At 43.7% G+C, this 22,160-nt stretch overlaps 1 protein-coding gene across 7 annotated transcripts in view; it reads right to left on the bottom strand.

The window, feature by feature from the left end:
• MEF2D (myocyte enhancer factor 2D) overlaps positions 1 to 22,160 on the bottom strand; it is a 144,961-nt gene that overhangs the window by 55,111 nt on the left and 67,690 nt on the right. Inside the window, exon 1 of one of the 7 annotated variants that reach the window (XM_069950691.1) lies at positions 20,651 to 20,967. The exons of the other annotated variants lie outside the window; for them this stretch is intronic. The gene's annotated coding sequence lies outside the window, so the exon portion shown is untranslated. Of the gene's footprint in view, positions 1 to 20,650; positions 20,968 to 22,160 lie in introns of those variants that run through there. 7 annotated transcript variants of the gene reach the window in all.

The raw sequence follows: 22,160 nt of genomic DNA, 5'->3' as shown, positions 1-22,160 counted from the left end.
CATGTCCTGCAGGAAGGGGTGTATTCTCTCCAGTCTGACACAGTGCTCTCTGTCGCCACCTCTGTCCATGTCAGGAACTGTCCAGAGGTTTTCTATGGGGATTTGCTGCTGCTCTGGACAGTTTCTGACATGGACAGAGGTGGCAGCAGAGAGCACTGTGTCAGACTGGAAAGAATACACCACTTCCTTCAAGGCATACAGCAGCTGATAGGTACTGAAAGACTGGAGATTTTTTAATAGAAGTAAATTGCAAATCTGTATAACTTTCTGAAACCACTTTATATGAAAGAAAGATTTTCGCTGGAGTACCCCTTTAGAGGGGGTTATCCAGGTTTAGAGAAACATAGCCGCATTATTCCAAAAAACAGCCCCAACCCTATGCCCAGGTTGGATGTGGTATTACAACTCTGCTTTATTCACTTCAATGGAACTGAGCTGCAATACCATACGCAAACTGAGGACAAGAGTGGCGCTGTTGGTTTTTTATTTTTCTAATCCTGGATAAACCCTTGAATTTTTTTTTCTAAACTAAAATTGATATCACGTGACCCTAGCCTAAGAGCGACTCTTTTACACCAGATAATAAGGATGGAAGGCAGTCACTTGCAGAGAACGCCGCAGGGGGTTAACATTGCACCTCTCATCACACTATGGAGAGATATCGGAGGAGACAAACTACTTCCTCCTGTGTTCTCACCTCCCCCTGAACCAGGCCCTGGGCTCCTCATTAACATGCGCTAATCTGCATAAAATGGTCTGAAGCCTGCGGGAACCTCCCATGATGCTCAGCAGCTGCTCAGTTGTGTGTGTATGGGGGGGGGGCACTATCTTTATGTTTCATCTTTATATACCAGTATATACATTCAGCCTGTAATATACTGTCCACTTATAGACAGATGTAGCAGAGCTGTGTTTGTCAACCCCAGGCCTACTTTTTTTGACCCCCTTTAACACTGACTTAGTGGCACCTAAAACCCACCTCCTAGCGGGCACTGTCAATAGACTCCCCACTTCAAAGGTCAGCTTATTACAGATTACGCTTCTAAAAGAGACCATGAAAACATTACAGGCCACTTCAAACAGCAGCAAATGAAAGCCCTGTCGCTGCGAGCGCAGGATGGGAGCTGCCGAGTCGGGGACTGGATTCCAGTTATTAAACTTGTTCCGTTTCATCCCTCCCCGGTACATGATGTTCCCTGTGAAGAGCCAGCCTACCAAAAAGTTCCACCGGCAAATGAGACATGAATTATTTATACCCCGTAAATGTGGAGCCTCTCAGACTGCCGGGGAACTACAAGTCTCAGGCAACACTGGGAGTAGTAGTAATGGAAAAAAAATTATATATATATATATATATATATATATATATATATATATATATATTATTATTTTATCTGTTAATAAATATATATATATATATATATATATATATATATATATATATATAAAATTATAATTATTATATAATTTTTTTATTTTTTATAATTATTATATAATTATTTATATAATTTTTTTTTAATTTTACCGTACTTCCAGGATGCATTGCAGAAATGGCGGAGATGATGGTTCGCAGGTCACGACGCCTTTCTCAGGAATCTAGCCATTTTGGGGACCAGGCCTCACAATAAGCCCTCCGCAGGCGTCACGTGGGGGGGGGGGGACGGGGGGTAGCAGTATAACTCCCATTCTCCTGTAAAGCATTGCTGACATAGGGTGCGTTCACACCTACAGAATCCGCAGCAGATTTGATGCTGTGTTAGATCAAATCCGCTGCGATAGAGTACATGTAAAGCTGTCCTTACAGGAAATTCACAGGGAAAAAAATTCTATATAGTAAAAAAGTTTATAATATAATAGTTAAAAGCTCCTTCCTTGCAGGCAGTGCTGGCCGTGGGTGGTGCGGCTTACCTTGGCAGCATGTATGCCATGTGAGAGGCGGCGTCCTGCACGATGGGGGCTCTCCTGGTAATGACAGGGAGCAGGGCCCCCCTCCCCGCAGCAGGAAGCACGCTACCTTCCAGGTTCTTGTCAACCCAATCAAGTGGCGGCAGCCTAAGGATATCAAGTCTTCCGCTGACTTCTTTTGTTTTGTGTATCCTGAGACATGATAGTCCCCTCCCCCCGCCGCCCCCAGCCCCCCATGACTATAGGAAGCAGGCGCCTCTCACACTTTGCTAGAAGAGGAGTTGAAGCATCTTTTAGTAAATGTGCCCCCGGCTCCCCCCCATGGCTGCCCAATCTACCCCCAGCATATGTTATTAACCCCCCTCCCAGAAAGAACTGACAGATGCACAGTACTACTTCTCGTATAGTCAGTGTCTTCTGCGTGTATAGCCTCACCTTATTGTATAAGCACAGTACAACTTCTCATACAGTCAGTGTCTTCTGCATGCCTATAGTCTCACCCTATTGTATAGGCACAGTACTACTTCTCATATAGCCTTACCTTATTGTATTAGCACAGTACTACTTCTCATATAGTCAGTGTTTTCTGCATGTGTATAGCCTCACCTTATTGTATAAACACAGTACAACTTCTCATACAGTCAGTGTCCTCTGCATGCCTATAGTCTCACCTTATTGTATTAGCACAGTACAACTTCTCATACAGTGTCTTCTGCATGTGTATAGCCTCACCTTATTGTATAAGCACAGTACTACTTCTCATATGGTCAGTGTCTTCTGCATGTGTATAGTCTCACCTTATTGTATTAGCACAGTACTACTTCTCATATAGTCAGTGTTTTCTGCATGTGTATAGCCTCACCTTATTGTATAAACACAGTACAACTTCTCATACAGTCAGTGTCCTCTGCATGCCTATAGTCTCACCTTATTGTATTAGCACAGTACAACTTCTCATACAGTGTCTTCTGCATGTGTATAGCCTCACCTTATTGTATAAGCACAGTACTACTTCTCATATGGTCAGTGTCTTCTGCATGTGTATAGTCTCACCTTATTGTATTAGCACAGTACTACTTCTCATATAGCCTCACCTTATTGTATTAGCACAGTACTACTTCTCATATGGTCAGTGTCTTCTGCATGTGTATAGTCTCACCTTATTGTATTAGCACAGTACTACTTCTCATATAGCCTCACCTTATTGTATTAGCACAGTACTACTTCTCATATAGTCAGTGTCTTCTGCATGCCTATAGCCTTACCTTATTGTATTAGCACAGTACTACTTCTCATATAGCCTCGCCTTATTGTATTAGCACAGTACTACTTCTCATATAGCCTCACCTTATTGTATTAGCACAGTACTACTTCTCATATAGCCTCACCTTATTGTATTAGCACAGTACTACTTCTCATATAGTCAGTGTCTTCTGCATGTGTATAGTCTCACCTTATTGTATTAGCACAGTACTACTTCTCATATAGCCTCACCTAATTGTATTAGCACAGTACTACTTCTCATATAGTCAGTGTCTTCTGCATGCCTATAGCCTTACCTTATTGTATTAGCACAGTACTACTTCTCATATAGCCTCGCCTTATTGTATTAGCACAGTACTACTTCTCATATAGCCTCACCTTATTGTATTAGCACAGTACTACTTCTCATATAGCCTCACCTTATTGTATTAGCACAGTACTACTTCTCATATAGTCAGTGTCTTCTGCATGCCTATAGCCTTACCTTATTGTATTAGCACAGTACTACTTCTCATATAGCCTCGCCTTATTGTATTAGCACAGTACTACTTCTCATATAGCCTTACCTTATTGTATTAGCACAGTACTACTTCTCATATAGCCTCACCTTATTGTATTAGCACAGTACTACTTCTCATATAGTCAGTGTCTTCTGCATGTGTATAGTCTCACCTTATTGTATTAGCACAGTACTACTTTAGTGTCTTAGTGTCTTCTGCATGCCTATAGGCTCACCTCATTGTATTAGCACAGTACTACTTCTCTTATAGTCAGTGTCTTCTCCATGCCTATAGCCTTACCTTATTGTATTAGCACAGTACTACTTCTCATATAGCCTTACCTTATTGTATTAGCACAGTACTACTTCTCATATAGTCAGTGTCTTCTCCGTGCCTATAGCCTTACCTTATTGTATTAGCACAGTACTACTTCTCATATAGTCAGTGTCTTCTGCATGTGTATAGTCTCATGTTATTGTATTAGCACAGTACTACTTCTCATATAGCCTCACCTTATTGTATTAGCACAGTACTACTTCTTAGTGTCTTAGTGTCTTCTGCATGCCTATAGCCTCACCTCATTGTATTAGCACAGTACTACTTCTCTTATAGTCAGTGTCTTCTCCATGCCTATAGCCTTACCTTATTGTATTAGCACAGTACTACTTCTCATATAGTCAGTGTCTTCTCCATGCCTATAGCCTTACCTTATTGTATTAGCACAGTACTACTTCACCTGACTTGATCAGGATGCTCCGGTGCCCACTGCAATATTTTTACACGGACATCGATAATGCACCCATAAAGGGTTAAACAAGTTAGCGGCCAGTATATCCTGTGACCCCTTGAAGGGGATGTCCACAACTACAAAAAAACAAAAAAAAAGCCTTTATTCCCAGAAATGGCACCGCCCTCATTCACTGGCTGTGTCTGGCATCACATATAAATGAGCTGCAATACCAGATACAGCCTGTGAACAAAGGTGGCGCTGTTTCTGACCCCTTTTATCAATTCTGGAAACTTCTGTAAACTAAAAGTCTGCGCACAATGGATCCCCGGCCAATCAGCACTGCCGTACAATGAGGGTTATTGATGATTTATTCTCGGCCTCTGTGACCGGACGTGAACAATATGGCGACGTGTTAACCTTATGAAGTGTGGAGAGCGGCACACTTTAGGCACTCGGAGCTGTCTGTGCCAACCAATCAGGTCTCTACTTTCATTTCTTCCCCAACCTGACAAGGTTTTCTATCTATCCGCCTGTATATGTATACATGGCCCCCGATATATATACCGTAGGGGATAATAATAAGAATAGGACTGTGGCAGCACAGATTTCCTGTCGTCCCCCGTTCTCCTGTTATCGTGCTTCACTTAGAGCCAGACACAAAGTGATACCGACATGCTCGGCACATGGATACCGTGAACCCGTCTCCATGGCGACTATCACCACGCAACAGCTCCAAGGTCTTGGACTCCTTGATGCTCCAAGAGGTGGGAAAAGCAGAGGCAAGACAGCGGGAGCGAGCAGCAAACCTCCGGGGAGTCCACCCCAGCGCGGAGGTATCACAGCGGCCCCCGGCAGGTTAACCCTCTGCACCCCCCGGCCTCATCACACTCACATACAAATACCAGACAGTCACTGTGTGTAGTGTGTACATCTCCCGGGCCCCGATGGACAGGGGCCCCCAATACTCTCACTTATTTATATTATCTCATGCTTTAAGGCTTTTAGGCCTCGTCCGCAGGTGTTATATAGTTATCAGATTTAGGCCTCGTCCGCAGGTGTTACATAATAATCAGATTTCGGCCTACCACAGAGGCTTCCACGTTGCAGATTATGAAAAAACTCCTAGACATAATAACCTAAGGTTCTGGACACCATTACAACCGTCAGTACAATGGAACACGACGGAGAGATAGGTGAGGCCTCAATCAGTGCGAACAGAGCCAAGACTCCATCAGGTACCATCATCCAGGAGTGAGTGCACCAAAAACCACCTCAAAAGAAGGGTCAGGCACCCATCCGTAGGCAGCTCTTTGGGGAACCTGCCCCGGGATGCTTTTGATTCAGTTCAAAGGGTAAACCCATTCTCATCAGAGAGACTAAGCTGGAGTATGAAGGTTTATGGGTAGGCAATGTTATATGGGAAAACAATATTCAGATTAGCTCTTTTCCAGAAGGAAGAACACCATCTCTCTAGTGCCGCCTATCGCAACGTCCGACCCATTAGACTGCCAAAGCAAAACTTCTTTCAAAAAAAGGTGCGACACTCTATAGGTGGCCATTTCGAGGTACTTGCCCTAAGATTGAAGAGCCCAGGATGCTGCATGGAGGCTCACAGGCAAAGCTTCATGGGAAAAACATAAATAAGCTCTCCTCCAGAAGGAAGACAACATCTCTCGAGTGATGGGCAGACCCCATTATACATCAATGGGGTCCACTGGTATTTCTTGGGATCCGTATGGAAAGGGCATAGAGGAGACAGAGCAGGTAACAGTTGGAAGTGGTAGAATTACCCACGTGTTCGCCAACAGAGCGCCACCCCGCCATAGATGCAAGTCATTTTGAGAAAGGTAGAAATACAATAAGATTTTTTTTAATGATTTCCTGAGCAGCACCATTCCTCAGGCCTCAGTGATGTCACTACCACATAGAATATCTAGTGACATCACATCCTGGAAAAACCACCAGAAGTAGTGGCGCAACATTACTCTGGACACCATAAGAGTAATCGGCTGTGTGGTAAAACAGACGCCACGGCGCAGTACACCCCTCAACAATGTAATTAATAGCCCATGTAATAAGGCGCTGACGCCGTCGCTCATTGACTTGGCTTTTCCGTGCTCTCGGTAATGAAACAGCAATTTCCTTGGATGAGAACAGCGAGTGCGGGCCGGCTCTGAATCAATGAGAGGGGCCCTGACCCAGCTGAATGGTGAAGTACATGTTATGCAGGGGTCTGGCTTTTATTCCTTGTCCCAATTATGGCCACCGCAGGGACATCTGCAGCCGTTGCCATGGCAACAGATGCAAACAGTGGTGACGGCGACAGCGCGCCTCACCTGTTCCCCTCGTGTCTTGTGAAAGAGACCTTCATTGCTTCATGAGTAATGACGGGTCGGTGCCAGGAATGCTGGACGACGGGCCAAGAGATTCCACGTCCATGCCACCCCGATGACAGGTCCCGGGTCACCGCTAACCACAAGTGTATGCCGAAAAACCCTAATCTGTCCCATTAATACAAAAATCATCATCCTGTACAGATCCGATCCTAGAAGATCTGTGAGGCCCAGATGGTGAAATAATATCCTCCCCTTCACACATCCCTCGTAGGAGCTGTAATGGCGGCCATACTGGAGGTCACCCATCTTTCCCAGAAACTAGAGACAACTAGAAATATAATTTGTACCAAACAGTTGTACGCCCACCGATGGCTTCAAATCGTTCTGCCTCTTTAAGAACTTTAACCCTTAAAGAGCAGAGCAATCCTAGGTAAACGCAGTACAAAGAGGTTTAATCATACATCGCCCCCACTGTTTGCTTCCAGAGCGCTTTCCGATTTTTTACGCTTAAGTGCAACGCAATGGTGTGACGGCTGTGTGCATTGTTCCATCAAAGGAAAAAAAAAAACTTCCTCTGTTACTTAATGTATTAGAAGAAATCTAACAAGGAAGTATTTAAATTACAAGGTTTAGAATGACATCACCAAAGTATAATATATACACCAGCACGCTGGCCGCTATATTGACCAACACAGCTGGGCCGTGAAGGTTTTTTTTTTTGTTTTTGTGTCGATTTAATAAAGCTTGCTCAATTTGGATGTGATACATATGCTGGGGGTCACAAGGACTCTTCATGAAATGGTGACTGAAGTAAGCAGTGCCATCCAGCCCCTCTCGCCTCGTCTATGCCCCCAGCTCAGTGCCAGTCCAGTGATGACCTTTACATGTCAGACTGCGATTATGCCTGTCGATTCAGGTATGCGTCAGGAAGATATCTCACGGTATACCGCCATTGGAATTCTCTCCTGACATATACCACTGTATTAGAGAAGTCACAATACCAGAATGTGAAACGGATACATAGTGTAGTATTATAATTCTTAATACCAAAACAACACCTTGCCAAAAATAAAAATGACTTTAGTGCGGTGCGCAGATTCCCCGTGTCAGACGCAGAGCACCCATCCTAAACAGTCTATTAACAGTAAGCCAGAGATGCACAAAGCACTAAGCATCCCTGGCTTACAGTTTTGTAAATTGAGAAAAGGGATTCCTGCCCCTTGCTCCACTAACTATATGGAGTTTCCAAGTCGCTCTACGTTGGTAGTTCAGGGCACCACAGAAGGTACTGTATAATGACTAGTGATGTGTACGCATCACTGAACACATACACAGCTCTACAGCAAACTGCGTAGGCTACGTCTATATGAAATCCATTTGCCCCCACACAGTACTGAAACCATACAGAAAAAACGAAGATCATACAATCCTACACTATATAGCCATGTCGACTGTGCGATATATGATGGGAAGGTACAGTCTGCTGTGCTTTCTTACACTTTCCTAATAGACCAGCCGGTCCTCTGAAGGCCAGTAGAACCATCAGGTGTATGGAGCCCTATGGATAAGTTTGACCCATACACTGAGAGCTTTTCCCATCAGAATTGGCAGACATGAGGCTCCAAGGCAGTCTGCACAAAGACTGACAAAGTCTGGTTGTTAGGAAAGTGGTGCCTAGCAACATATAAAAAATATCTTAGTTGTTAGGCATGGTATCTATAACAACCAGACCCTGACAAATGATTCAAGGCCGGACTTGAAAAATAATCATGGTGTCAAGCACAGAAGGCTAAATGGGAAGCATGCAGGAGGAAAAAAATGGAGGCCGCTTAAACCGCCTCCTACCACCAGGTGTTTCAATCGCGGCCTCCATCGCTCATCTCAATTAGCTTCCTAGGAGGAGAAGGTACAATCTCAGTAAAATCCTACGGAGACTACAAAGAAAAATTGAGGTCTGATTCTGGCAACCTCCCAGAGGGGAGAAATTATGTTGGTGACCTAGATTTCCGCAGATAGCTGATATAAACCGAAGATCTAGACGCGTCGCTCTGCCGCTCCAGCCCAGGCAGAAAATGCATTAGGGCAGAGATGAAAAACCTCCAGGTTAATATCAATGAGGTCCAGGGTGCCCGGGCTACACAACTAATTTACCTCTCAAAATGAGCAAAACAAGCGCCGATTCTGCTGGTGGTACACGCCGAGTCAACCGTACGTCTGATATTTAATAACGGTCCCCCCCGTCTGCTGCTGGCAGGCCGGAAACAAAATGGCTTCCAAGAGACAATAGGTCTAAGAAGCCGCCACTGCATGATTGACACATAGTGCCGTACAAATAGATATGGGCATCCCTGACTGTGTGTTTTATTATATACATATTTTTTTTTTCCTTTTTTTTTTATACCATTTTTTAAAAAATATATAGCAGCACTGTCTATATTTTTATTTTTCCGGATTTATTTGCTCTTAATCATATATAGCAGCACTTTTTCCTCTATATACTTTAAAGTTTATATACTTTTTTAATTATGTATAGCTTTTGTTTTTTTTTATACTTTTTTTCCTTCTATACTTTCGCCTAATTATATACATAGCAGCCCTTTATATACTATGTATACATTTTATATACTCTTCACTTACAGGTATCAATTTATTTATTTTATATATTTTTTTTCATAATTATATACAGCATTTTGCATATACTTTCTCTTAATTATAGATAGCAGCACTTTTTATTCTATATACTCATAAGTGTCTATACTTTTTTTTATATTTTTTCTTATTTATTTGCTCTTAATCATATATAGCAGCACTTTTCTCTCTATATACTTTAAAGTTTATATACTTTTTTAATTATGTATAGCTATTTTTTTATATACTTTTTCCTTCTATACTTTCTCTTAATTATATATAGCAGCCTTTTTATTTTATATACTATGCATACATTTTATATACTCTTCACTTTTATATTTTTTCATAATTATATACAACATTTTGCATATTCTTTCTCTTAATTATAGATAGCAGCACTTTTTTTATTTTATATATGTTAGTTTTTCATATTGTTTTAATTAATTATATATATATATATATATATATATATATATATATATATATGCAAAAAAGGGGTCCGTGGAGCCTCAGTTACGAGTCTCAAAACACGGGAATAGCCAGATATCCCTCTCTCCAGAGAAGAAAGCCCATTGCCAAGGGGTGCCTCCTAGTGGGGAGAGCACCAAACCACCCTGATACGTAGTCCCTCAGGTCCTCACTCATGTTGCGAGCTTTAGGACCTAAATAGGGAAACACCAGGGTGGCCCCTGTGAGTCAAAGTCTAACTCTGTGGCGAGTATAACGACATAAGACAAGGGTTACCAAGGCTAGGCATCCTTCCACAGACTGCAGTTTCGGGGTATTGCCCCTCGTCAGTGTGGAGCAGGATTCTGGCTACTGGGGCAATGATAAATAGACCAACAAAACACAACAATCACTGAACTCAGGGAGAACAGTGAAAAATTCCAATGGAGTACTCATTTAGGAGTCTCCATTGATTGTCCCATACAAAATTTAAATATGCAAAAAAGGGGTCCGTGGAGCCTCAGTTACGAGTCTCAAAACACGGGAATAGCCAGATATCCCTCTCTCCAGAGAAGAAAGCCCATTGCCAAGGGGTGCCTCCTAGTGGGGAGAGCACCAAACCACCCTGATACGTAGTCCCTCAGGTCCTCACTCATGTTGCGAGCTTTAGGACCTAAATAGGGAAACACCAGGGTGGCCCCTGTGAGTCAAAGTCTAACTCTGTGGCGAGTATAACGACATAAGACAAGGGTTACCAAGGCTAGGCATCCATCCACAGACTGCAGTTTCGGGGTATTGCCCCTCGTCAGTGTGGAGCAGGATTCTGGCTACTGGGGCAATGATAAATAGACCAACAAAACACAACAATCACTGAACTCAGGGAGAACAGTGAAAAATTCCAATGGAGTACTCATTTAGGAGTCTCCATTGATTGTCCCATACAAAATTTAAATATGCAAAAAAGGGGTCCGTGGAGCCTCAGTTACGAGTCTCAAAACACGGGAATAGCCAGATATCCCTCTCTCCAGAGAAGAAAGCCCATTGCCAAGGGGTGCCTCCTAGTGGGGAGAGCACCAAACCACCCTGATACGTAGTCCCTCAGGTCCTCACTCATGTTGCGAGCTTTAGGACCTAAATAGGGAAACACCAGGGTGGCCCCTGTGAGTCAAAGTCTAACTCTGTGGCGAGTATAACGACATAAGACAAGGGTTACCAAGGCTAGGCATCCATCCACAGACTGCAGTTTCGGGGTATTGCCCCTCGTCAGTGTGGAGCAGGATTCTGGCTACTGGGGCAATGATAAATAGACCAACAAAACACAACAATCACTGAACTCAGGGAGAACAGTGAAAAATTCCAATGGAGTACTCATTTAGGAGTCTCCATTGATTGTCCCATACAAAATTTAAATATGCAAAAAAGGGGTCCGTGGAGCCTCAGTTACGAGTCTCAAAACACGGGAATAGCCAGATATCCCTCTCTCCAGAGAAGAAAGCCCATTGCCAAGGGGTGCCTCCTAGTGGGGAGAGCACCAAACCACCCTGATACGTAGTCCCTCAGGTCCTCACTCATGTTGCGAGCTTTAGGACCTAAATAGGGAAACACCAGGGTGGCCCCTGTGAGTCAAAGTCTAACTCTGTGGCGAGTATAACGACATAAGACAAGGGTTACCAAGGCTAGGCATCAATCCACAGACTGCAGTTTCGGGGTATTGCCCCTCGTCAGTGTGGAGCAGGATTCTGGCTACTGGGGCAATGATAAATAGACCAACAAAACACAACAATCACTGAACTCAGGGAGAACAGTGAAAAATTCCAATGGAGTACTCATTTAGGAGTCTCCATTGATTGTCCCATACAAAATTTAAATATGCAAAAAAGGGGTCCGTGGAGCCTCAGTTACGAGTCTCAAAACACTCGTAACTTGAGACTCGTAACTGAGGCTCCACGGACCCCTTTTTTGCATATTTAAATTTTGTATGGGACAATCAATGGAGACTCCTAAATGAGTACTCCATTGGAATTTTTCACTGTTCTCCCTGAGTTCAGTGATTGTTGTGTTTTGTTGGTCTATTTATCATTGCCCCAGTAGCCAGAATCCTGCTCCACACTGACGAGGGGCAATACCCCGAAACTGCAGTCTGTGGATGGATGCCTAGCCTTGGTAACCCTTGTCTTATGTCGTTATACTCGCCACAGAGTTAGACTTTGACTCACAGGGGCCACCCTGGTGTTTCCCTATTTAGGTCCTAAAGCTCGCAACATGAGTGAGGACCTGAGGGACTACGTATCAGGGTGGTTTGGTGCTCTCCCCACTAGGAGGCACCCCTTGGCAATGGGCTTTCTTCTCTGGAGAGAGGGATATCTGGCTATTCCCGTGTTTTGAGACTCGTAACTGAGGCTCCACGGACCCCTTTTTTGCATATTTAAATTTTGTATGGGACAATCAATGGAGACTCCTAAATGAGTACTCCATTGGAATTTTTCACTGTTCTCCCTGAGTTCAGTGATTGTTGTGTTTTGTTGGTCTATTTATCATTGCCCCAGTAGCCAGAATCCTGCTCCACACTGACGAGGGGCAATACCCCGAAACTGCAGTCTGTGGATGGATGCCTAGCCTTGGTAACCCTTGTCTTATGTCGTTATACTCGCCACAGAGTTAGACTTTGACTCACAGGGGCCACCCTGGTGTTTCCCTATTTAGGTCCTAAAGCTCGCAACATGAGTGAGGACCTGAGGGACTACGTATCAGGGTGGTTTGGTGCTCTCCCCACTAGGAGGCACCCCTTGGCAATGGGCTTTCTTCTCTGGAGAGAGGGATATCTGGCTATTCCCGTGTTTTGAGACTCGTAACTGAGGCTCCACGGACCCCTTTTTTGCATATTTAAATTTTGTATGGGACAATCAATGGAGACTCCTAAATGAGTACTCCATTGGAATTTTTCACTGTTCTCCCTGAGTTCAGTGATTGTTGTGTTTTGTTGGTCTATATATATATATACACACATATCAGTTGCTTTCATTTTTTTTTTTTGTTGTTCTTTTTCCTTTTTAATTATAGATAGCAGCCTTTTGATGAATTGTCAGTAACTCCCTGCCCAGAGGGATCCTGGGATCGCCCTTGTGTCATCATTTTACTATAAATTTCATTGTCACGTATGCCTACCTACACGGAAAGCGATTACTAATGCAATCCGTGTGTTAATATGATGGATACCGGCGGGAGCTGTGTGCTTAATGGAGCGGTGGAAGAAAATTACAAAGAAAAAAGGATAGAAATCATTATAAAATGTAATAATAACAATAACTCTAAGATCTAATAGAACAATCCAGAGGAAACTGCTGGGGGGGCAGTGAAAGGGTTAACAGGCGCCACTTCACAGATAACAGCTGCATAACCAACCGGGCGCCATTAAATACCAATGGCCAAATGAGGACTTTTGTTCTGATCTGACGCGGCCTGACCACAAGAGCCCATTTGTTCTCTGGTAGCCGCCATGTACGTTGTTCTCTGGTAGCAGCCACACGTCTGGGTTGGCTATTGGAGGCCGGACCAGGATCCTGGGGGAACAGCATGGCCAGGTGTGTCTGGTTTATTAGTTCCTGCAGTTGTTTTATATATTGGCTTTAGAGCTCACCTAACTTTCCCAGACTCCTGAACTGCAAATCAATCTATAATCCATCTTTTTTTCCCTCAATACAGCTCCTATAGGGGCTGTTAACCCAGCTTTCCCAGACTCCTGAACACTAAACCTGTCTGGTATGTTATCGCTATCTAATGGCTATCATTACTGTATCCACTTTGGCTGTAACTTAACTTTCCCAGACTCCTGACATACCAAGGTGCCTATTAAAACTTGCTTGTTTTCTCCATTTTCAGCTAATGGGAGTCCCATTAAGAGCCCTCACCCGGCTTTCCCTGACTACTGAATGACAAATCCTCCTTTACTGAAGCACAAATAGGCAAATAGTTCCAGTCCTGCCTGAAAGATCCTGTGGTGGCTATTCTGCGAGTCACGCAGCTTTCCCAGACTACTGAATGGCTACAATGTACCTTATCTCCTTGACCTACTATGTCCATAGTCCATCTTTCCCAGACTCCTGAAACGTAACTACTATCTCCAGCTAACAGAAAGCATTATAGTCTAAGCAACAATAGTAACTCAGCTTTCCCACAGTACTGAATGACAAACCTATCTACACTGATGCAGGAATAGGAAGTTTTTTCCATTCCTATATGTAGAAATCTGGGTGACAGCCTCTGTGGGAGCAGCAGTGGTATGTATACTAGTCATCACCCAGCTTTCCTGGACTGCTGAATGGCAAAGCTGTCTATGATCCACCTTTTTCTCCCACTACAGTTCCAACAGGGGCTGCAGCCCAGCTTTTCCTGAATCCCAAATTAAAAGTGGGCATCTAATGATGCACAAATTCTCCATTCCTGTCCGAGAAAGTCTTGCTATGAGGACGGCAATGGGAGATATATTGGTTGTAACCCAGCTTTCCCAGGCTACTGAATGGCAAGCCTGTCTATGCTGATGCAGAAATACTCAGGTTTTTGCCAACCAGTCTTTGTCACCGCTCTGTGGGAATTGCAACAGTGGCTATAGAGGTTGTCACCCAGCTTTCCCTGACTCCTGAATAGCAAAACTACCTACACTGCTGCACAAACAGGTAGATTTTTTTCCCCAGTCTGACTAACAGCTATACCGGTTATCACCCAGCTTTCCCAGGAATGGATACAAAAAGCTAAAACTTGTAGAGGGTGCATTTAAAGGGGGTGTTCAATTTTAGGTGGTGTGGTCTGTAACGCGCTCCGAGAACAAACTGTGTTTGTTTTTAAGCAAAGTCAGAGCGAATGAGTAGGTAAAGTGTGGCATCAGCTCTGGCACAGCGAGGTGCCCGTGCTGACACTAGGAGAAGAGCGGCACACGGAGCAGGCCTGGCAGCCATGTGATATGTTTGCAGTCGCACAGACAAGGAGAGGCTCTGATTGACTTGCTGCCTCAGCATCTCCTGCTCGCTGATCCAGAGAAAAAACATTGGCTGCCAGGAGAAGCCGGGGTCTTGTTTGTTTTCTTGCCGCGCCAGGCATCGTATTAGGATAGAGGGTGATGCCACATCTGGATAAAGGAAATTGGGGGGGGGGGGGATAACAGAGAAGATGTAGACCGATTATCAACCAATGTTAAAAAGAACCATGCCCCCTGTGTCGATGGCAGCCATGTTTTTAAGGTAATCACACAAAATTGGTGCTGACCGATGACTGCTGTTTTACATAATAATTTGTCCACCAGGGGGCATCAAGAATTGTATATGTATGAAATATCTGCCAACCTGTTGCACCACAACTGTTGGGATGTTCCCATTATGGGAATTGTAGTTTTTGGAAGGCAACAGTTCATACGTTACAAGATCAATGATTTGTCTGGACCCTGGGGTAGTCCATATCACTGATCGAAGTATTCCTCCATGACTACCCCAGTTTGCCAGAGAGATGCCACCATGACCTTGTGAAGGTCACCCCGTCCTCTATCTAGGACGTAAAGGACGAAGATGACACAGAACAGATGCATAATAAAGCAATTTCACCAGATGCTGGGGGTCAGTTGGGGCCCACGTGAGAAGCCCTCCCACCGCTGGGGGGGTACACTTAACCCACTGCACGCATCCCATTCACACAGTGCCTCTTTTCACAGCTCGTGCCAGCACAGGGCTGGGCAGCCGTTGAGATACGAGCGGACAGCTGCCTCTCAGCTGCCGCCTGTCACCGCTCATACATCTATTAGAAAAACACAAAACCTGTCTATTTAACACCCAGGAGGGGTTAACCCTTCACCTGCCACATCCACGCAGCTCCATCAAGGTGACAAAAGCCTCTTTACGAAACCAGAAACCAAGGTCCCCCCCACCCTTAACCAATGTAACCACAATCATGGCGTCTAGAGTGGTCGGAGCAAATCGACTGGACGGTTAGAATTAAAAAATCGTAAAAAAAAAATAGTTAGTAGTAACTGCTTCATTGTGACCTGTACTGATTACATAAAAAATGCCGCCACCTATAGCCAATTATAGAAAAATTCCTTCACACTTCACAGTGGGGCCCAAACTTGGGCCGGATTGGAAATTGTAGGACCATAGTGTTCCCTTCATCTCCTATATGGACACAAGGACAGTTATACGGTATAAGAACCCAGCATACAGCTCCCTATATCTCATCTACCTGGACTGATCTCAATGTAAGTTACAGATGAGGATGAATGGGTTCACACTAGTCGATAACTCCTGGTCCGGCCATGTGTCTGATGACCAGGCTGTCACTATCGGCCGTGGTGCAACCTAAATTTGTGGCGATAAAAATCTAAAAATTTATGGTGTGACTAAAGGGAATGGAGTCCCCTTAGAGGCAACCAGTTCATGCTGCCCAAACCTCATGTTATCAGGGTGGTCTTCGTCAGCTTCTCATTACCTCACCGGTCTTGACTAATACATCTCCCCTTATACCCAAACAGGAAGGAATCTATTGACGAAGATTGGTGGGGTGGGGAGAAACTGCAGGAGACCGCCTCACTGACTTGTGGTTCGGGCAGCATAAAAGTGATGACGGGTTCCCTTTAAGAGGTGTACATGATAAATGCTAAGCATTTGCCCTTCAATCTGCTCGCCACCATCTTGGAAATATCTATCTCCCAGTGGGGATTAGATGCGGAGAACAATACCCCCTCCTATGATGACAGACATTATTTTGGGTGTAGACAGTGCACACGGAGAAGTCTCGTAAGTGACATGAGATACGGGACAGTCTTTCACAGTAATATGGCAGCTGGGCCCGTGAGCAACTTCACAAGTATTTTGCAAGTAAACACGATCCACCTCGTATCCAATCGGACAATAATGATCACTCTGTTCAACGTCCGGCATCTGCCGATACACAGACTGCTGAGGGCCGTCTGATAATCCAGAGAGGAGCAGACTTTACATTACAATTATTCTATGTTGAATTTTATACTAGGCCTCCGGCTGAACTTTATTATTTAAAGGGGTTCTCGAGAGCTGTATAAATAAAGTTTATTGAAGAAAGCACAAGCTGAGATTTGATTTTGTAATACAGGCCTTCGTAGCCATAGCAACCAGAGCTCCAGTCTCATTATTCAAGAGCAGAGTTGAAAATGAAAGCTGAATTCTGATTGGCTGAGCATCAGGAATGAAGCTTTGATATGAGGCTCTTCGATAAACTTTATTTGTACATATATCCGCTTTACATCCATCGAATAATCTGAACATTCTGACCATCCTGTGGATGGATTCCACCTCAAAGGAATATTACAGGGGGCACATTACACCAGGCTTATGGGTGGGTGGACTGTGTTACTGGATATAGCAGTTTCTTCAAAAAGTGGCAAAAGCTGAGGATGAGTGTTTTACACCAGAAGCAGAAAAAGGGAACTAACATGCACGCTGTATACATGCACTAAGGTCTCGTACAGCACAGCTTCCTCTGCTAAAAGGTGGGGGAGGGCCGGAGCGTACGCTGTCAGTACACTGGGAGTGATGGTATACAGACAGCAGGACGAGCCTCGTTCATACTAGGAGAGCATGATGGGCACAGCTATGCCCAATCTACCAATACTTTGCTATTATGAGCTAGCGGTGAGTATTGCTAGTAATGGTAGTGGTGGGGCCTAGTATAGGCCTAACTCCATAATGCAGTGAAGCAATACTGAATATGTCAATAGTGGGAAAGGGACAGATTGTAGTTACGATGGATCTCGGTCGGGGATCAGGTTTGGAAGAGATGTTTATGTATATAAGGACCCACTAGATATAATATAAACATATTTATAGAGCATGTACCCAATGGTCACTCAATAGATGTTTGGAGACCCAACATATCTACTGAGGACTTAACTGATAAGGACCTAACTCGTATAAATACAGAGGTTTTAGCAAGTGGAGGCCCAAAAGAAGTAATTTTAAGGGAACCAATGAAGACCTAACAGAAGTATCTACACAGGAAGTAACCATGAAGACCCAGTAAATATACATTATTTACATGGGAATATACATTATTTACATGGGAATTAACCAAGGAAGACCTAATAGAAGTATCTCCACAGGAAATAACCATGAAGACCCAATAAGAAGTATCTACATGGGAAATGACCATGAAGACGCAATGAGAAGTATCTACATTGAAAGTAACCATAAACAATCAATAAAAAGTATCTACAGGGGAAATAACCATGAAGACTCAATAAAAGTATCTACAGGAAAATAACCATGAAGACTCAATAGGACGTATCTAAACAGGAAGTAAGCATGAAGACCCAATAAATATTATCTACATGGAAAGTAACCATGAAGATGCAAAAGGAGGTATCTACAAGGAAAGGAACAATGAAGACCCTACAGTAGTATCTTTACAGGAAGTATCCAACGAAGGCCCAACATACCTGGGGTGTAACTAATAGATACTCGACTGATGTAACCACATTGGACGTAGCCAGTGAACACACAACATAAGTATCTGCATAGGAGGAACCAAGGGAAGAAATAACCTAGGAAATCTTCAGTGAAGAATTGACACACACATCCATACAGGATGTAATCAATGGACATCCAATTATATAGAATATATCCAATAAAAACTTACTAGATGTATCTACATAAAATTTAATCAAATGAGTCTGCATGTGACATAACCAATGGAAATCCAAAGGATATAACCTAATAGAATACATCAAGTCATACTCAACTGAAAAACATATATACATAGGATATAACCAATGGAGACCCAACAGAAATATCTAATACAAACCAATAGGGCCTTCTTGCAAATGGTATAAAACTCTTTCAAAGTGATCACACCTCCACCCATCACCTTGTACAATCACTGCATAAACCACTACTTGCCAAAAATACTCGTACAGTACCTTTACAACATTTCCTACTACCAGTACTCATGGTTCTAAGCGGCCCTATGTACTGTACAGTCGGGAGAAACAGAAATTCTCTTTAAAAAAAACGTATCCTCACTATAGACACTAGAGATATGTATATGGATACCATTACAGAATCTTAGCCGGGGTCGACACTGGGGTCCCAGAAACACATTTGTTACTGAAAATACAGGTTTAAGCCGGCATACTGTGGTGCACAAGTTATAGAGTTTATCTGTTGAAAGCAGAAAACCACAAGGAACCACAGAAACAAAATTAGTAATTAGAAACACACACACAAGAAAAATAGTCAAATCCATGGGTCAAGTGTGTCCATTTTGTGCCATTTCTGTAATAAAATATTCCCCCTCCCCTAAAAAAAAAAAAAAAATATGTAAAGACAAAATGTAATATTTTGTGGCTTTACCTGCATGAGAGGCGATATTGCCAATGTGATAAACCAATCAGATGCTTGCTTTCATTATCCTACAGGTCTGAACAAACCATTGCCCCAATGACCTATGACCACACCTGTCATTTATCTGTAACATGTGTGCGCATCATATGACCTTATACCGCCATGTGCTGCTCATTAAACTGGAGATTATCAAAGTAAAAGTAAATCTGGGCCAGGACCAACAGATACCTCCTCGTCTCCACCAATCACACCAAATTATATTCATCCTGAAAGTAGGAGCTCAGTCGATCACTGGGATTAAACAATCGCGGGATCATTTCTCTATTGGTAACATGCTTTATATGCAGATTAGCCATGGCAGAATACAACATATACTAAAGATGGTCACTAAATCACATATCCCCCCCACTCTTCAACAAGTGTCTGAATTCCGAGTTACCATAACGTTCCTTAGAACCCGACCAATCACAACAGTGTCGTACTAATCCGAATATAATTATATAGAATATAATTCTGTGCCACAACAATTCATTTTGTAGTTACGAAACAAATTTTGCATCCAACAAACAATACCTTTCTAAAATATAATAAAAACCTGTCTACAGTAAGTCGATGGAAACTAAAGCTGCCAGCCTATCCATATATTTACATACAAGTTCCTCTTTTGTCGGAATGGAAATTTTTTTTTTTTTTAATCTCTTTACACTTAGACAGAACCACTTGACTGAGTCTCGGCACATGAGCGTCAATTATCCAACACACGGTAACACCTCACCTCCTACACCCAGGTTTCACTTCCCTGGATGTCACACAGGTTGAGCAACTAAAACCACGTGCAGAGATGTGTATATATTAGATAGCATAAGCTATGCAGGCCGCGATGCCAGTGCAGGTCTGTGCAGCTGAGCAAATTAGGGTCTATGGTTGAAAACAGGGCAGAAGATGGGGGGCCGGTGGTACTGTCTTCAGGGGTTGGAGCAAAGAGCTTGCAATCTGATTAGAAGACGGGATAACGCAGTTATGTTTGGCCTGGTACAGTAAAGTACATACAGCATTGATGACAACCATATGTAACGCTATGCAAGATGTTGGTGTTGGGGGGGAGGTTACAGTTTCCAGGATTCGGGAAGTTAGGCGCAGGATATGATCTCTGTTACAACAAGGAAACATGGTTCTTGCCGATTATAAACAAGACGTTGTGTTTCCTGGCCTGTCTTCCCTCGTCAGCTCCCCCCACCACCACCACCACTACCCAGAGGAGCCGGGGGACTCGTCGTGAGCCAAAGTCGGGTGACCCCGGAGGGTACAAAACGCAAGGCCTTGCCGGCGAGATTAGGCTCCCGAAGTGTATACCATAAGCCATGCCTTATAAGGAGCGCGTGTACAATCTTTTCAGCTAGTGCTAATGACGAGACCCTTAAGCCTGCAGATTGTGCTGGCTGGAGAGAGGAGGGGGGGGGGGGGGGAGAAGCAGGACGTACTTACAAGCAGGGAGCCACGATGACTGTCTTTCCCGGCCCTCTTCCTTCGGGAAGTGGCCCTGGAGACTGGAGCAAGAAGAAGGAGTACGGAGATTGAAGAGAAGAAGACGACGAAGTGGCCTCTCGGTCTCCGTATCTTGAAGCCACAAGGACCGACGAAGAAGAAGTGTCCCCAGTTTGTCACTAAACAGTGTGGAAGGTCCCCCCCCACCACACACACTCACACGGCTTGTCCTGAGTGACAGAGAGGACCTCTGCCGTCAGCGGGTAAAGGGCAGTGACAGATGTAAGGAGGGGAGGGGGGCTGCCTGTATGTGTGTGTGAGTGTGAGAGGAGGGTATGGTTTGAGGGGGAGGGAAGGGGATGCCTCCTGCCTTAAAAACAGCTGTTGAAAAGAAAGCCGCTGAGTTGATTTCCTTTCCAGTGTGCCTTTAACCGGTCCCTCCCCCCCCTCCCTGGTAGCAGAAGTCTTTAACTAACAATTACAAGTTCTGCAACCAGCTAAAAATTTTTGTTATTTTTGTAAAACGTTAAATTTGAGAATTGCAGAGGGGAAGGTTAAGGGAGTCTCAGTTCGGACCCAAATTAAGGATGCTCCCGCCCCCCCCCCCCCCCCCCCCCACCATTTAATGCCCCCCCTCCTTCCTTTGCAATAAACACATACACTAAGGCCAATTGACTCCTGAAGCTGATTACCCCCGCAGGATGTTTTTGGACAGTGGAAATCTTGCACCTCTGGCCCTGATGGGAATTACACTGTGAGGGGCTGCAGGATGTGAAGGATGTTCTGTCAGGCACATGACCCCCTACTTCAACACTGAGAAGAACTGCTAAAATATTGGTGACCCAAAAATGAACTTTTTTTGCAACCAAAAAGGTTAAAAAAAAAATTATAATAATAATAAAAATAAATAATGAGTGATTGAAAACCAATACACTCATCTGGGAAAGGGAAAATGCTGTTGTAAAGTTTTATCTAATTTTTTTTTCCCCAGAATTTTTTTATAATTTTTATAAGACCAGTATGGACACTACTAAAGCTCCCCATAGAGTTGACACTCAGCTTTCCTATACCCCAGAATAACAAATCTGCCCCTTTAGTTAGTGATGCTTGGACTGTTAATAATCAGATATTTACCTATCTGGACTTCAAGAAAGCTGAGTGGTGACGCCTTTAGGAGGAAAACGTCACCGCTATACGCCATCTTTTCTAAAACTTAGTATATAGTGCAAAAATTTAAAAAAAAAAAAAAAAAAAGAAAATGTTGAGAATTTTAAGAATTTAGTGTATGAGAATGGGAATGACACAGGGACCTGGTGTGCGGAGATGGGTTTATGAGCCCGTCCTGGTGGCTAATGCTCTCCTTCAGCTGTCTACATTGTCACTTGCAGTCATGTGGGGGGTAGGGGGGTGCACGCAGAGAGTCATCCATAATGATCAGCTTTGAAGGGGCGCCGATGATGGATTATCTTACTACTGCTTCGTGCCACTAAATGTTACAGAATACCCTTTC

The sequence above is a fragment of the Dendropsophus ebraccatus genome, chromosome 13 (genome assembly GCF_027789765.1).
Source record: "Dendropsophus ebraccatus isolate aDenEbr1 chromosome 13, aDenEbr1.pat, whole genome shotgun sequence".
In the NCBI taxonomy this organism is placed as follows: Eukaryota; Metazoa; Chordata; class Amphibia; order Anura; family Hylidae; genus Dendropsophus; species Dendropsophus ebraccatus.
Note: the sequence above shows the minus strand (reverse complement) of the source record. Positions and strands in the feature narration are given on the sequence as shown.